We start from the raw sequence: 18,490 nt of genomic DNA, 5'->3' as shown, positions 1-18,490 counted from the left end.
CTAAAGCCTGGCTGTGTTGACCTTCTCAGAATTAGTGGGTCCCAGATTACCTAGAAATTTTGCCATGCAGATCCAGCTCCCATATTTTCCTCCCAGTCGGGCTTTTTTTTTTTTTAAATAAAAAAATTGTATTTACAACATCAAATTTCATGAACATACATTTGATAAAGCATTTATACAAAGGAACTTTACACAAAAAAAATAAAGATTGGCTATTTGATCCATATATATGTACATTTAATATATACATGCATATTAAAATATATTATTGATGAGTGAACTTCTTCATGTATTTAAAGCTAGCAAGAAGGCTCTGAGAATAGCTTGAAGACCTTTCCTGTAAGAAGTGACTTTGCAATTTGATCCTGGTTTCTTAGTAATATTTTTCAGAGTTTTATCCACAGCATTTAACATCAACAGATTGTCAGTTCCTGGATGTGGATAACTCAATCGACCCTTAAGGGGATCATGCTCTGTTCTCAGAATATCAATGAGGGAATTTTCCAAAGAGTGCATATTTAAACTGTCATGCATTCTACTTCGATCCTGGTCTCTTCTGGATGTTCTGGCTGCAGTGCACCAACTCTCTTGGAGTGAATCTGAGTCCCAAGCTGACAACTGCAAACTACATCTCACCTGTAAGGGTAAGAGTGTATTACTATTGTTGTCTGTTCTGAACACATTATCTTCAATCCAAGATTTTGGAGTCAGTGATGGAGTAGAGCCAGTAAATTTCGGTGGTGCTATGACATTACCAGAGAATGGTTTCTTCAATGGAGATATCTGATTCATGGTTCCGGGAATTCCCATGTTTCCAGTTCTAGGATGATCTCTGCCATGCACTGCTCCCCAGGACATGCTTCCAGTGTCCCAGCCACTGCTCTGGTGTTTGCTCTAAGGGGATTCTTTCAGAAGAGGCTGGTGGTGGTTGTATGAGTTCCTCTGCTGCAGGAAGGCGGCAGCCGCCACCTGGTGCTGCTGCTGGAGCTGCAGGCTGATGGGAGACCTCCGGCACCGAGGCTGCTGTGGCGCCGCGAGCGGCCGGGGCTACTACTGAGGTAAATTGATGGCGGGCGGCGGCGGGGTCACGGCGGTCGCCGAGAAGGGGTCACCGAGAAGGGGCCGCTGAAATCGTCTCCGCCGCCGCCGCCGCCGCCGCTCGCCAGCACGCTGAGCCCCGCACAGCCGAGCGGCAACATGGGCGAGAATCTTGGGAAGAAGGCCGGATTCATGGACGATGGGAGCCAGAGGTAGAAGCCATTCTCCGAGGAGTCGGGGCTGGGCGGCAGCATGGCGCTGAGCCTGCCGCCGCCGCCCTCGCCCAGGGTGGTGGCCGAGGAGCGGGGCGCCTGTGGCTGCGGCTATGGCGACTGCTGGGGCAGCGGCGGCAGCTGGGGCGCCAGAAGCTGCTGGAGCTGCGTCGTCTGCGACGCAGTCTGCACCGACCAGTGGGTACCAAAGCCAGGGAGCAGTGGCGGCGACGCAGAGCCGCTTCCCCTCCGCTTCAGGGGACTCCGCCCCCTCCCGGGTGTGGAAGTCCGGACTCTACAGGCTGCTGAAGGCGATCACAACAAGCGCCCCGCCGGACAGGAGGTTACCAGGACTGTTGAGCACTTGGTGGTTGGGGGACTCCAAGGAGCTGGGCAGGGGGTTCACCTGAGGCGTCGAGGAGGCCAAGCCCGCATTGGGGGACTCGACTCAGCGGTGCTGCCCTCGCCCGCAGCCGGGGTCTTGCAAGGGCTGCGCCTCCCTGGTGGCACGGATGGATTGCGGGCGGCGAGGGCTGGAGCTGCAGGAGCAGGGACAGGTTGGCCAGGCGCTGCCCCGGAGTGAAGTCCTGCAGCGGGAGGTGCTGCGGCTGCGGTAGGCTGAACTGCTGTGGCTGCTGCAACTGCTGGCGCCGGGCAAGCTTCGTCGACTGGAGGAGCATGCCAGGAGACGGCGGCGGTGGCGGGCTGAATTGGGCCAGGCAGTGGAGCTGCGGGGGCTTCTAGTCCAGAGGGAGGGGATGGTGGGGAGGGCTGAACTCTTTCCTCTTCTGGCTGCTCCGCTGCTGTGGTTGCTGCTGCTTAGTGTAGTCCTGCAGGCAGGAGGTGCAGGAGCAGCAGCAGGAGGAGGTGGAGGAGGTGGAGTTTTTTGTGGTGCAGACTGGGTTTGAAGTCCTGGGAGGGGAGGAGGTGGGTCACTCCCACGTTCGTGCCGCTACCAGGGTGGTGGTTGGGGAGTTTCTCCGTGGCCTCGCCGGCTGCTGTGTCAGCCCCAGTAGCAGCTCATCCTGCATGGTATGCTGATGCGCCAGGAACTGGGAGGAAGAGGAAGCTGAGGCGGCCTGGCTGCCCATGCCACCGCCTAGGGGGTTGGAGAAGGGGGAGAAGGCCTCTGATAAGCCAGTGATAGGCAACCATGGCAGGAGAGCGGGCAGAAGGGTGTGGCTGAGGGCAGCAGGGAGGTGGTCATGGCAGGACCCCCCACCAAATGGGGACCCCTGGCTGTTGCTGGGGAGCCAGAGCAGGACAGTCTGCAACACCTCAAACCCAAGTCCCTCATCTATCAGGCTGGGAACAGGGAGGAGACCAGTCAAGCTTTTTCATGAATCCCGATCTCCTCAGGCAGAAATCTGGCCATAGAATGAGGCACTAGAGCCCAGAGTTTCAGAGCACACTGCAGGATGGCATCATTACAGAATGGATTCAACTTGGCGCCAGACTCAGGCTCGTCAAGCAATGGAATGCTGCAGGGCTTTGTGCAGTGACACACCAGGGTGGGCATCAGGGTTGGGAGAGAAACATGACCTGAACACTCAGCTTCTAACTATCCCTTTCTCTACAGTCTGCTGGGGTCCTTGTTCTTTCCTAACAGCCTCCAGGCATGTCCATTAAATGTATGTTTTTGTTTCCCCCATCCTTTTGTCTTGCTTACCCTGGTGAAACCCAGACCTAGTAGGCGCTTCTGTACTTCACCAAGCTGGGAGAGAAACAGAGACATGGTCTACATTCAGGGCAGCCCCAGCTCAGTCCACAACACCCCATCACCCCATGACTACACCATCCCAGAAATAGAGCCCCATGCACTCCCTGTCTGGTTTGCACTGACAGGGATTCTTGGCTGGGCCAAGCAGTAGTCAGGTCCTTGAACTCTGCTCTATGCTCCTCTGTGCACTTCAATGTCAAATTCAGATTGCACAGTTCTCCAAATCTGATCAGGTTCCTCAGACTCTGCCATGCCTTGGCAACATCTCTGATCACCTAGGCCTATCTTCAGTAGAATCTTCTTTGATTGGTTGAACCATAATCTCCTCATGTCTCTATCTCTCTTAACCCATATTCTATTCACTGTTCCCCACCCTGTTTTTTGACTCTGTATCCATTTGTCCTTGCTCTATGCAGAGATTAGCCCAATCTCTTTTTCCCATGTGTAGTAGGATTTCATTGCAGTGCTCCCTGTACCTGGTGTATAAATTGATCAGGAATAAAGTCTTTTGTGCCATGTCTTAAGGTGTGCTGTGGAATTGTTTCTCTACTTAACATCACTGTTTTCCCCCATACCCTGTAGTTTGAACAGCCTCCTCAGCACAACCTCTTCATTGATGGTGTCCTCTCTATCTTGAGCTACCCTAGTACTTGTAGCTTTTCCTTCAGAATACCAACATACTGTGAAACTTCTCATCTAAAAGCCCATAGTACTGGCACCCCACCTGCACCTTATTCCTGTACATTCCTATGAGAAGATTGTCTGGTCATTGATATTTACATAAGCTTCTCATCTCATAGCCCTCCCTTGACATTGGCCTTGTTCAAGCTGTAGTCTCTGCGCTTGTTCCTGGGACAACTGTCCCCCTCTGCCATCTGTACCTGCTTAGCTGATGGTCACTTTGGGCTAACTTTTCTTTTCTCAAATCCATATACCTTTCTGGTCTCCAAGTCTAAGCATGGATGAACAAAGGCTTTCACCCATGGCCCCAACTCATTCTGTAGAGATTCCTTAGATCCCTGCTTCACATCACCACTCAGGTTCTTTCCAGTGAAGTTCCCTCTGAGGTCTTGAATTGATACCCAGCAGGACTCTTCAGATTAATGTATATCAAACAAAACTCTTTATTCTTTCCTCCCTACCTCTGCCTCTTCTTTCACAATCAGTCCACTACAAGTTCAGGGTAGTTTGTGAAGGACTGACTAAACTTTGAAGCCCTCTTTGGGTGGCTGTGCTATAAACTCAGACTATCTCACAGTAGGGGTTGTGTGTGAATACAGCCAATAATTAAATGTGCATCATTAACTTTTTTGTTGCTGTGACAAGACAGGTATAGTTTATTTTGGCTCCTGGTGTCAGATGTGTCAGTGCATGGACAACAAACACCATAGCTCTGGCCTGAGCTGAGGTAGAATATCATGGAGGAAGAGTGTGGTGGAGAAAAGTAGCTCAGGACATGGTAACCATAAGGATTAGGAAGGAGGGAGGAAGAGAAAGAGATATCATTCCATTAGGGACACAATACAAACCCCAAAGGCATGTTCCCAGGGTCATACTTTTTCCAACCACACTCTACTTGCCTACAGTTACCACACAGTTAATTCTTGTAGTGCATTAATCCAATTGTTAAATCTCTCATTATCTAGTCATTTCACTGCTGACCCATTCTTGCATGATTTCACACATGAGCTTTTGGGGATATCTAAACCACAATAATAATAATAAAATAGAAAAATAATAAAGTAACATTGTTTTAAGTTTTAGATGGTTGTTTCTCTCTCTCTCTCTCTCTCTCTCTCTCTCTCTCTCTCTCTCTCTCTCTCTCTCTCTCCCTCTCTCTCTCTGTCTCTAATTATTATATTTTACTCACAATTTTCATTGACCTTTGGTTACTTAATCCTTGGAAATTGATATCATGAATGGGGGGAAGGGTGTGTATCCTACTGTATCAAGAGAGTCAGAGACACAGAGAGAAAGAGAGAATGCAGCAAGAGGCAAATGACAATCATAAAGGAAGCAAATTCTAAATATTCAAAAGCCTGGTGACAACTGTAGTTAAATGACCTTAAAACAGTGTTCAGCCTCTCATGGGGAAAATGAGCATCAGTTATTTGTATTATTTATATGATGTCCCACAAGCAGTAGAATATAAAGAGAATCAAAAGGAGACAGAAGCAAGGTGCAGAGGCAAAGTGGCAGAATAGCAGGGTGGCAGAATGGCAGAAAGGCAGAAAGCTCTTGTCCAAGCTGTCGGCCTTATTCATATCAATAAGTTATATTAGGTCACTGGCATTAGTAGTACATTATTGTGCATTGTGTTATTAGGCAGGTTACAGAGTTAGCAACATCATAAAGCTTATTCCTCAGTTACATCCTATACTTGTAATGTGCAATGTTAGGAGCTTTGTGTAGTTCTCAAGAAAGTCCGTGGTTTAAAGTTACTGTTATGTGGACAAGTTCAAGCACAGCATAGGGTGGTGAAACACTGTGTTTCACCAGTGAGAGAGTTTTTTATTTCCAGGAGCTGAGTGCCTGAGATCAAGGTCAAAGCTGTTAAGACTCTAGCATAGATCCTCCTCATGCAGGTCATTGCCACAGCAACTAGGCATTGCACATGCATTCATTATCTTACTAGTTCCTGGGAGAAACTACAAAACACTCCAAATGTGGAAATCAGGGTGCCGTTGGAAGTTTGCTTACCAGAGGAGCACTGTCCTGTACATTTCCACAGTCAGATCCTTACAGTCTAATTAGAGATGAGTTTTCATATGGGAAGTTCTATGTGAAGAGACCAAAACTCATGAAACTTCTGTAATAGACTGAAAATTCTGTGGGAAGCTTGGAGGGGACTTTTTGCCAGCCAGATTTTTCCTGCTGGAGTGGAGGCAGTACCTGTGGCCTGCCTTATTTCTTCTTGACCTTGCATGGCCTTCAATGGAGTCAAGGACTTCTCTCAGGCCACAGTGAAGTAATTCAGCTCTAGGTTTACTAAAATTTGTACATGTTCAATGGAATGGCCATTTCTGGAAACACCTAGAAGCTGTACTCCTAAGAGCTTGAAATTAAGTCATACCACAAAGAGGGGAACTGCCATATACGTGATTAGCCTGTTACATAGACAAAACCATTGGTATTGTGACTACACTTTTCATTTCTAATTATCTTTCTCTGATTGCTGTGAGCTTAAGAGTGATTTTAAAAACTTTTTCACTGATAAGTGGTAAAAATGAGTTGCTAATTAAAATACAGAGTACAACAAGTAGAAAACTTTGTGAGTGTTGTGTGTGTGTATGAGTGTGTGCATATTTCACTTGTCATAGAACTCCTCACCATCTCATTATTGCTACATGAATTTGAACAGTACTCTGTACTCCTATCTTTGAACTAAGTTTCAGAAAAATTACAAAGTGAGGATATACCATTCTTAGATGTGAAGAAGTGTGGTAATGTGTCTGTCTTTGCAATCTGCAATGTTCCACATGAAACCATCCATAATTCTACTGATAGCTTTTCATTCTCAAGGAATGCCCTTTACCTAAAGCTGTTACTTTAGGCTGGAATTGCTGTAGATAAGGGTGAAATAATGAATTCATACAGATTGATTTCAGGTACTTGCATGATCATGTTTCTCTCTGTTGTCATGTGAAAAATTTATGAAATATATTCTGAAATCGATAATTAGAGTAACATTGTATTTCTAGATATGAGAAACATGGTATGGAGGAAGTTTACTCTTTGAAGAATAAAAGTACTGAGAATAAAGATATTGTTATACACAAATTATTACTACTGAAGATTTTCCCTCAATAAAAGCATGATTACAGATTTAGGTGGAAAATGGAATCCAATTTGGTGAAATAGATTACACTTAAAGTTATGTTCTTCAAACTTGAACTGGCAAATTGTGAACCAACAAGATTAAAGAGTACCATTAACTTATTTTTATTATACAGCTTACTATATACTTAAACAATAATATATATATATATATATATATATACACACACATATACGTACACACATATATATATATAGAGAGAGAAAGCTCAATTATATAAAGTTACATTTCTTAATTTATAGCCTTTATACTAATTATGTTTCTCTTCTTGTTAATTTCATATTGCATTTATTTTACAAATTTTACAACTTTCATTCATTAATGACTATACTAGTATCAATTCTAATATAAGAAATTAAATTAATTTAAAATAATAAGGCTATTACCTATAGAAGAAACAATTTGTCAAACTGACTTTAGAAGGTGTACTCCTAAGAGCTTGAAACTAAGTCATACCACAAAGAGGGGAACTGCCATAGATTCCAATTTATAATTTTGTTGCTTAGCCTATGATTAGAAGCAAAATCAAATCATTAATTTGGTTAAAATAGGCTTTCTTTTACTGTGGTACCCTTTTCAGCTCAATCATAATGACTTTAGCAATCTTCACAGGCCTAACAAGTAACTTTTGACAATTTTCTTGGTCAAATAAAAATATTTATTAAGTAAAAAAATGTACCATTATAATGAAATAACTTAACAAATTTTATTTGCACAGGAAGAATTTTATAAATAAATGAGAAATAGTTTCATTAAAAGTGTCTCATTTTATTTTAATTATTTGTGATATTTAATGAAATACTTAAAAATCTGTTCAATAATCTCAAGGTTTCAATATGATACCCACATAACAATTCCCAGAAAGGCAGAGCCTTGCTTGATTTAGGTGAGCATTTAGCATAAAATATCCACATCAAGTCAGTACATACTTTGGGATATATATGTATATAGATAGATACACAAACACACACATACACACACATTTCTGTATCTTCTATGACAATGCAGAATTCCCACTATTATCCCTATTGCCCTGATCTTACAGACAAATGGAAATTAGCAGCATTAAATGAATTAAAATAGTCCTAACCTAATGTGTCTTATGGATTTAAGTTTTGTGCACCAGTTAGAAGTACATCTGGGCTGTAGAAAAAGCATAGTGAGTGTATGATCTGAAAGTTTAATCTTGTTGATATTTTTCAAATTCTTCTATGAGGTTTTGTTTGGAGATAATAGGTGCTGCTTTCAGCAGTTTCTTCTGGTTGTATTTCATGATTCTATTTGGTGTGTTTGTACGTGTGTATATTCATGTGTGTGCGAATAGACTTGGAAATAGTATTGGCCAGTGTAAAATTGTAAGTGCTGAAAGCAAAAATACTTTTTGAATTCAGTTCTATAACAATTTGTTTTGAAATTCCTGTTATTGAGCAGGTCACAAATTCATATTAATGGAAATAACAGAATTGATAGGAAGGAAAAATGCCATAGTTCCCACTGTATTTAGTGACTTCTTCTATTTGCATATCCTTTTATTACTGCCCTAATTATATCTATTTTCCTGTGTATTTGATTATAATGTGAACATAATCTTCTTCCTACTTTTTAACTTCATATTAGAATATCTGCCTGGTTATCCCACTCCTCTGTCTATAAGCAAAGACTTAAAATCAGCATTACTGTAGTAACTCAGCCACATCAATGTTTACAGCAGTTCAATTCACAGGAGCTAAACTGTGCAACCAAACTAGATGCTCTTCAATTTATGAAAGGATAAAGAAACCATGGTATGTACACACAATGGAATATTACTCAGCATTGAAAGAGAATAAAATTATGGAATTTTCAGGGAAATGGATGGAGCTGGAGAATATCATGCTAAACAAAGTTAGCCAATCCCAAAAAACAAATGATGAGTGTTCTCTATGATAAGTAGATGCTGATATGATCCATAATGGGGAGGTGGGGGAAGTGGGAAAAATGGAGGAAGTTTGATTGGGCAAAGAGGAGGGAAATGTGTCAAGGGCATTGGGGCAGGAAAGATGGTGGAATAAGATGGACATCATTACCCAGGACAAATGTATGACTGAACATGTGGTGCAATGCTACATCATGTAGATGAGAAATGAGAAGTTGTGCTGCAATTGTGTAAAATGAATAAAAATGCATTCTGCTCTAAAATATACCAGAAAAAAATCGCATTTTGTGTGTGTGTATGTGTGTGGGTGTGTGTGTGTGTGTGTTTACCAGCTATTGAACTCTGAATACTCAACCATTGCACCACCTCCCTACCCCTATTTTGTGTTTGATTTAGAGACAGGGTCACACTGAGTTGCTTTGTGCCTCACTTTTGCTGAGGCTATCTTTGAATTTGTGATTCTTCTGATTCATCCTTCCAAACTTCTAGAAATATAGGTATGCACAACACATGCACAAAAATTGGTTTCTTCTGATTATTTTCTGCAAAAAATACAAATATGTCAAGGTAATTTTAGATATCTTAAAAATAGTATACTAATGAAGGTGTGTAATTTTCTCCCAATCATATGCCATTACAGAGAAATGGATATTTTACAAAAATTCATTTCCCTTAGTGTTTTTAATCTTGTATTAAGAATATTTTGCAAACAAAAGTATTAAGAACCAGAGTGAAAATATGGCTTTAAATATAAGTGTATATTTCTTGGACTCAAACTCAGAAATGAAAAAAAAAAATTACAGAAGGTTTCTCTTTCTTCCTAAAGGTAAAAACTGAGAAATTAAGAAGCACTTTGTTACAATTTAGGATCTCTCCAATGATTAGGAGAGATACGAGATGGAAATAAACATTTTAGTACTTACAGGTTGGAGTCAAGCATTCAAAGAGAGAAAGAAAAAGAAATTAAAAGCAAGAGACCCCTGTGTCTAGACCTTTATTGTGTTCAAGATATTATTGACAAACAGGTGTCCTGTGGGGAGTTTTATTTACTGGTTTTAAGCAGGCAGAATGAGTTCCAGGTGATCACACTGTGACTGAGTGATGGTCACTGTGACAGATTTGCACTGTCTATGTAGGTTGTGGGGCTGAGTGGAGAGCTTCAAATATTTGTGTCTTACTGTCCCATGAGGAGATGTTCACCAAGAGGTGGTTGTGAGTCAGATATCTAGATGGACCACTTTGAGGAACTAGGAGGATGAAGAGTGTCAAGAGTGAATGAGCCCTGCTTCTAACACACTAAAAAATAAGCATATTTAAAGTAGATGTAGAGACAACAAAAAAATAGAAGAATGACCAAGACTCAGTTGCCCATGCCTATAATCCCATTACTCAGGAGGCTGAGGTAGGAGTATCACAAGTTCAATGGCAGCCTGAGCAATTTAGTGCAATCCTGTAGCAAATTAAAAATAAAATTTTGGGAAATTTGGGAACGTAGCTCAGTAGTAAAGCATTTGGCCTAGCATCAAGTAACTTTGAGTTAGGTCCACAGTACTGAATGTGTGTGTGTGTGTGTGTGTGTGTGTGTGTGTGTGTGTGTTTAATTAGCAATTGCATTTAATACTTTAATTAGCAATGCAAGTTTTAAGCTCATTCTAGAATGTAAAAAATAACATAAAACTTTCATTTTTAAGCCTTTTTTGTGGTTTAAAGTGACTACAAGTCACAAAATTCATAAAATAATACACATTTTTAGCAAGCAGAGCTGGCATATATAGCAAAATTGAAAGACAAATAACATGAAACTCTAATAAACATGAAAACATTTGTAAATCTCCAAAATTTCAATTTGACCTCTTTTCTCATTCAGGCCTAGTACCTTGACTGACCAGTGAAATATCATACAAGTGCTAAAAATCATAAAATTACTCTGCCCTTAGTGTTTCAAATCAATTTCAAGAAAGAACCACAGGCTGTAATTTGTGCAACTACTGATAGAAAATAATTTATCCTTAACCAATTCCACATTTTGACAAAATTTTCACTTTTTAACACTTTGCATTTGGTCTTTTCTGCCCATTAGTAATCTTGTATGTACTGGGCCTTTTCAGGATGATCCTTTGAAAACAAATCCCTTGTATTTTTTTTTTGATTATCCTATAGTAAATGTCATCCCCCCCAATTAAAAAGGTTTATCAATTGCTGACCTAATGCTTAGATGAAAGCTTAGATATTAAGCTCCTGTAAAACATGGAAATCTTTAAAAAAATTTACATAAATTATGTCACAGTTAATTTTAAAGCTTCTTAATGAGCAAGGGACATCATTGTTGAGGTTACAATTTGTTATAACTTTTACATTCTTCCAATACCTTAGCCTCATAGCTTGATTTGACCCTGAAAAATAAGTAGCTCTTTTTGGTTTTCTTAGTATATTTTCAGAAATTCATCTACAAATTTCTATATCATGAATCAACCACTGGGCTTTGTAAAAAAAACACAGTTGTCCTTAGTAATTGAAAGAACAACATTAAATTATACATAAAACAAATTTAGCAACAAAGAGCCTAAAAGCCCTCAAATTAATTATAATTGTCATTTAAAATAAATTCTAGATATATTTGCATGGGAAATGGTGATTTGAAACAATGTGTATAGAAAGAAGTGCAACTTTAAGTTTTAAAATCAATGTACATTCCCTAATGGTGTTCCCTCCCTATCTTTTTTTGTTTTTGTTTTTGTACCTGGCACTCAACCATTGAGCCACATCCCCAAACTATTTTATTTAGAGGCAGGATCTCAGTCAATTGCTTAGCACCAGTTTTTGCTGATTCTGGCTTTGAGCTTGTGATCCTCCAGCTACAACTTCCAAGTTGTTGAGCTTGCTCAACTGTGCTGGGCCCCTCCCTATCTTTTTGCACAGGTTTCTTCTATCTTCTCCTTCTTCTTCAGGCCATTTTATTTTCCACATCAACTTCCTTCCACATTGGCATACCTTTTTTTTTTCTTACATCCCTTTCTTCCCTTTTCATCTTCTTTTGTTTTGCCCTGCTCATTAAAGAAATTGAAAATTTCAAAATGTATTTCACCAGTTCAATAGAACTATATATTTTTATGTTCTGCATGAAAAGAGTAATTATGTATTATTATATCTCAATAATTTCCTAAAACATGATTCTGTTTAATGCTTATCCAATGGTAAATCTTATTTTCCCTTTGATTCAGTGACCTTGAATGGTTACTGAAATGTTATTCACCCACTTTGTGTATGGGTGACTTTAGTTCACTCCACACACTTTTTTGTTTTGTTTTGTTTTCTGTTTTTTTGTTTGTTTGTTTTTGTTTTTGTTTTTGTTGTTTTAATTTCTATAGGCCAGGCCTTAGGCTTTGTGTCCAAACATAAAACCAATCTTGGAAATAATGATTCTTGTAGATAATAGATACTTTTAAATGCTCAATTCTTTACTATGATTCTTAAATAATTTCCTTTGCTAGTATTTTGTCCATCTAGTATTGTGGACTCTGATGTGGGCTACATCCAATCATTATAATTCTCAGCCTCTCATGTGAGTTTTCCTAATCAGAATGAGAGCATCCTTCACAGTGGAGACTGCACCTCCTATTGACTGCACCTCTGTTGGGAGTGGGAAGAGGGACAAGGAGAACAATTGCATTCCAAGCAATTTTTTTAAACACTGCTTTTACTTTTAATTTTTTTTTAGTTATAGATACACGTGATATCTTTATTATTTTTTTATTTCTTTTTAAGTTGTGCTGAGCATTGAACTGAGGGCTTCACACATGCTGGGCAAATGCTTTACCACTGAGCTACAATCCCTGACTCCAAGAAAATTTTTTTAACAGAATGCCATTTCAACTCTTTTTCAGACTATGAGTTAATATATACAGATATTTTATAATCTCCAGAGAAAGTTCTGTGTGTATCATGAGGAAGCATCAATGGTAGGTAGGTGTTCTTCTTGTGAAGCTGGTTGCCTCTGGAGCAAGGGAGAAACCAGAGAAATACACATACTTCCAATGCTCTGGGTTTAAAATTACATGCAATCCTAAGTATGGATCTTACTACCTCACTTGGCACAGATGACATCAGAATCGGACACACCCTGAAGTCCACCATGGCATTCAGCTTAATTCCTGCTTTTAAGAGACAGCCTCTGCATTATTCTTCAAAGGGAACATCCCAAATTTAACTCTGGATATCTAGTTGTTGGGAATCAACAAGGACTTTATGAATGATAGAGGAGGAGGTTCAGATATGGACACTTCCCTTCTACCTGCTTTGAAATAGGCATCTGGAGAGAACAATTACCACCTGCTCACAACTTGTCTCATATTTAATCACCTCCCATTTCTCACCTACCCTGACTTCTAGGGGGTGGGAATTACTTGATACCTCAATAAGCAGGTAATTTATGTAAATATCAGTTCTGTAAGGAACAGCTGTACAATTATCGGAGAATTTCTGTAAACAGATGGAAAATACTAATGGAGGAAGATGTAGAATAAATAGCTAAATTCATTAGCTAAGTCACCCATGAGCTATTTAAGTGGTCTTTTAATTTGTATGGATATATGGGGGACTTAGGTCTTTCCTTTGGAATGTCTTTGCTTATAAACTGTGTGACCTAGGGCAAGTTGTTTAACTTCTCTGTACTTTTGTATAATGAGGGAATGACAACTCTGCACAGAATGGAGTTACTGAGAAGATAAATGAACCCAAGGCCTCTGTTCTAAAGTTTTGACTCCCAGTGTGTGACCCTTTGGGGAGGTGGTTGAAACTTCAGGAGGTGACATGTAGTGGGAGAAAGTTAGGTACCCCAGACACTTCCCAGATCTCCTTCTCTTTCTTATTTCAGGGAGGTGAGCAGGCCTCTTCTCCCCAAATTTCTGCCCTGATATACTTTGCCAACAAAGGCCCAGAGCAACAGGGCCAAGTGACCATGGGCTGACACCACTGACACTGTGACAACACACCTTTCCTATTTGAAGTTGGTTATCTCCAGCATTTCATCACAGGAATGTAAAACTAACATATCAAAGCCCTCTGAGAGCATAGCTGGTTACACTGCTGGAAGAAGAGGCCCAGACCTGGGGAACCAAATCACAGTGATGTCACTGAGACCTGGAAAGGCATCAGCTTCAGCTGCAAGAGCAGGAAGCCCTTCAGGAGGGGCCTGCTTGAGGGAGTGTCCTCAAAGCTTCAGCCAGAAAGAAAACTAATGGTAGAGGGAAAAGCCCCTGCAAAATCTTCACTGGACAGCTAACAAACCAAAGGCCCAGAAGGTTAACTCCAGGATGCTTAATAAGACTACGGGTGATGATACTTTACCCCTACAAAGCCACTAAAATTTTACTTTATCCCCTACCCTATCACTGTTGCTAAAAATCAGCTCTAAGACCCTATTCCCTACAATTTTTCTATGTATACCCCAATTACTCTACCTGTTGCTATCTGTGCCTTTTGCTACTCAGCACCACAAGTACGAACTGTGACAATTTTTTCATCTGCACCAGACCTGCTTCTGGACCCTGGAATCTTCTTGAAATTCTTTGGCTGTTTGTCATAGTCTGGGAGTTCACAGCTCCACACTTGCTGTCTACTTCTGGGTCTGGCATTTGCTACCTCCTCTATGTCTTACTACGTCAAATTTTATTGGCTCTAGATGCTGATTCAGCCTCAAATGTGACAGAAGATTCCAGACTGTTCCAGTCATTTCCCTGTATACATCTCTTGTAATCAGGTAGCTGAGACATTTCAGCTGCAATAGGGAGCTATGGAAGGCTCTGAGTAAGATCAAGTGTGAAGATGTGATATGTACATAAAGGACACCCACTGGCTGGAGTGCAATGCTGAGTGTTCCCTTCACTGTTTTACTGGCAGTGTTGTGCCACTTCTAGTGGTTGCAACACCCCAGGAGAAATGGAAGTTTCTGGGTGCCAGCACCCAGTGTTGGCCTGTGGGTCTCTACTCCACCTATGAGTTGCATCCTATGATGCAGACATCTGACTTCAGTCCCAGCATCGGGCTTATTAGAGCCCATTGACTGTGACTCAGATAAATGTGTGGATGTCAGGATGAGCTCATAAGAGAACAAAAGCATGTTTTCTATTAGAGTTGACCTGATAGTAACCCTGTGCCAAGAGACTAATGATTATCCTGCTTAGGTACCAGGGTTATCTGGGTGGGAGAGGGCCATTGCTGGGATAGACCCCTATAAACTTTAAAAGGTGCATGAACCAGGGAAGACAACTTTCATAAACGTGTTTGATGGGGTTCATTTTACTTGCATGGAGAAGACTCTTGCCGCAGTCTGCCTGGGCACAAATCAGGAGCCACTTGTCAAAAAGAAACTAACTTTATTTTTAGAACTACAAACGCCAAACAAAACAGCTCCAGGGAAAAACCCTCAGAGCCCAACTGCCACCACCGGCTTCCACAAGCCTCTCTCCCCAACACCAGCCTGTCAACCTCCCACAATCCTCCTCCTCTTGAGGCCGATTGGCTGGGTTGCGTGGGCAGAGCCAAAGAAGTCACCCAATGAGCAGCTCCGTGGAGGAGCCAATCAGCTAGATGTTGCTGGGGCAGCTGTGAGCCAATCATCAGCTGGCAGTCTGAAGGGCAGGGAAACAGCCCAATGAACATCACCGCAGAGGAGCCAATCAGCTAGATGTTGCTGGGGCAGTCTGAAGCTTGCTGGCAGCTGGAAGTTTGCTGGGGCCCCTTTGGCTGTGGCTCTCAACAACTCTCATCAATAGAGATCACCATGAAGCCACTAAAAGTTTTCTTTGTCTCCACCCTATCACTGTTGCTGAAAATTGCCTCTAAGATCCTATTCCCTACAATTTCTTTGTGTATACCCCACTTACTCTATCTTTTCCTGGCTGTGCCCTGTGAATATTGTGTGCCCTGGGTGGGAGGGTCCTCTGTGTTTAGAAGATTGAACCCACCTGGTGTGTTTGTGTTCAGCTCAGGCTACAGAGATGTGAAGGAACTCAGCAAGTTTCACATTCAGAGAACCCTACACATCTGGAAGTACCTTGCAACAACTGCATATCCAGGCTGTAATTCCTTCAAGGTCCTTCAAGACCATGGCCATCTTCCATTTTTTTTTTCAGATTCAGGCATGAACTCACTGCCTTCTGAACAACTTACTTTATTTTTTTAGTATTTTTATAAATTTATTTTAAAAAAATAACTATTGCAATGACATCAATGATTGATCACTTGTACTACCTCTACCGCTGGGGAAAAACCTATATAGTGAGCCCCAAAGAAAAATCAAGACATTATTAGGCACCCTGTTGCTAGAAAATGCTGTTGGTCCAATGGCATAGTCACTGACACTTTCAAAATACCAATGCAATTAAAATATATACATTTACTATTATCCTGCAAAAGAAAGAAAGAAAGAAAGCTCTCAAGAAGTGACAAAACTATGCATTAAACCAATTTTTCACTTATCTGTTTACTCTGCATCATTGAAGTCATCACTGCAGTCACAAGGACAAATGAGTAAAAGAACTAGTAATAAAGGAAAAAAAATCCAAAGGTCAATTCCCCTGTTCCCACTTTGTGGGCTACTATGGTGTGCTAAAATAACCATTATAAAAGGATCATGAGCTATCTGAAATGCAGTGACAAAATGAAACCAATGCATTTCATTTCAAACGAAATAAAAGTCAAACTTGCCCCACACCATGAAAAATACAGTAACAATTAGGTTGGTATTACTATGTACAAATTTATAGATACAAATGAACAGTACGTTAGAACCACCATTGGCTTCAGCACTAGAAATTAGGTCTGAGGAATTTCTCTCTAAACTCTCCATCTTAGACTCCTAAACTTACCACAAGATAAATTCCTCATCATCTTTAATGTTATCTGAAAAAAAATTGGGGTGGTCTTATTTCTGAAAACTAAAAGAGCCAGAAATTTCTAGTGAGCTTAACAAAGAGTCAGCCCTCTGACATCTGGAAAGCAGGAAAAACTAGATTCCCGGATCTAGGAAAATATTTCATTTCCAGTTTCCTTTGCATAGCTCTATACCTCTATTTATACCTTTACTATGTCCTCCCCCTCTGTAATTTTCCATTCCAAGGGTTTACTTTCTTTTCTGTCCTTATGAATTTAGAGTGGTATCAAAGATGCAATCTTTACTGTTGGTATTTCATCCAACCCCAAATGGTCTTCAGAATTATTGGATTTTCCTTTTTTGTTTCCTTAGAAGGCAGCCAACTCTTCTGAAATATCATCTTGGTTCTGTCTCCCAGAGTTCAACACCTGAAAAATAGATTTCTGAGGTCCAACTCATTCTGGCAACTGTGGCCCAGTTCCTGACCCTGTGGGGGTCTACACTGTCTTTCAAACTGTAGTTTATTCCTATAGTATGGGTGCAATGTGAAAACCTTTCTGCACAAGGCCTAAAAGGAAAGGGGAAAACAAATGCAAATGAAACCAAAGCTGCCTTGGGAAGAAAAAGAATGTCTTCTTTCTGGGGCCAGCACAAAATGCTGCTAGAATAAAGCCAACATCCACATCAAGCTCTAGCAGGTAACCTGGACTATGTCCAGGACAGTGTGCTTGAATAGTGCTTTCCTGGTCCTTTGTCAAAGACTCAATCTCAGAATTCTCCCTAGCAGTACTTGTTAAAAGGTTTTAGAATAAATGTAAATTAGTCTCTTTATCTTAATGATCCATTCCAGACACTTATCCACGGGAGGAGAATCTAGCTCTATGACAACACCTGATAGGTAGACTACCCTTTCTCTTTCTTCCTAGACTGAAACACTCTAATATTCTCCAAATGTCATCAAGACTACACTTGAAAATCTCTAGTTTGCCTCTCTGATTAGGAATTACTACAAATGTTTTCAGTGTATCAGCAGAGAAGTTTTTGAAGAGTTTTGTTTTCTACTTAGGAAAGGCAGTTTTCAGTTCCAGGACCCTCTATATTGTCTGAAAAGTAGCCACAACACTACCTATGGTCCTGATGTCCTGTCAACAGAGACAAGCAGAACACAACTTGTCAAAACTAAAAAGTGAGATTCTGATATATATATATTAGGGTCTTCAAAATTTTATCACCTTATCCCTAGAGTCCAAAATATCATTTTGGACTTTTCTTGGCTGAAGTCCTAAAATATGAACCTGGCAACCTGGCATCTGGTCAGACAGAGATTCTTATTATTACCACAGATTAGATGGCTGTATCTCAGAGAATTTATTGTTTCCATATCACAGTATGGAACTTTCTTGCTCAGAGGCCATCTGAATGCAAAGTGTCTATTCAGATGATCAGCCTGAGATCCCCCACCAGAGGAATGGATTCTATCTAGATTCCATGGGAGGGAATGAGCTGCAGCTTCCCTGATTGCAGGTCAGGTTGAGAAGGATGTTTTTCCCTGCTAAGATGGCTGGCTGGCTTCACCAGTCAACATAAGTGCTTGTGCACAGCTGGGCTGGCAAGCATCTCCTTGTATCAACCTAATCCATGAAATGTCAAATGTTATCAACAGTCTGAAATAGGTCCTGACTGAAAGGGTGAGACAAAGGCTTGCAACTTCAGTTTGCCAGTCATTGCTACAATTATAATACTGAGCCACTTATTAAAACTAAGTGGTTTTAGACCTGTGGAAAAGGGCAAAAGTGATCATCAGTGTCCCATTTGAAGAGCAGATCAATTTCCTGGAACAGTAGAAAACATTGGCAAGGAATATGACCTTGATCAGCTCCATCATATGGCCTGT

The 18,490-nt window shown here is 40.9% G+C and overlaps 1 pseudogene; it reads right to left on the bottom strand.

Moving 5' to 3' along the window:
* Window positions 1-285: 285 nt before the first annotated feature.
* On the bottom strand, window positions 286-2,457 carry LOC101967516 (uncharacterized; annotated as a pseudogene).
* Between the last annotated feature and the right edge of the window lie 16,033 nt (window positions 2,458-18,490).

Source organism: Ictidomys tridecemlineatus, chromosome 13 (assembly GCF_052094955.1).
Source record: "Ictidomys tridecemlineatus isolate mIctTri1 chromosome 13, mIctTri1.hap1, whole genome shotgun sequence".
NCBI lineage: Eukaryota > Metazoa > Chordata > Mammalia > Rodentia > Sciuridae > Ictidomys > Ictidomys tridecemlineatus.
The sequence above is the reverse complement of the archived record's forward strand: the minus strand, read 5'-3'. Positions and strand labels throughout refer to the sequence as shown.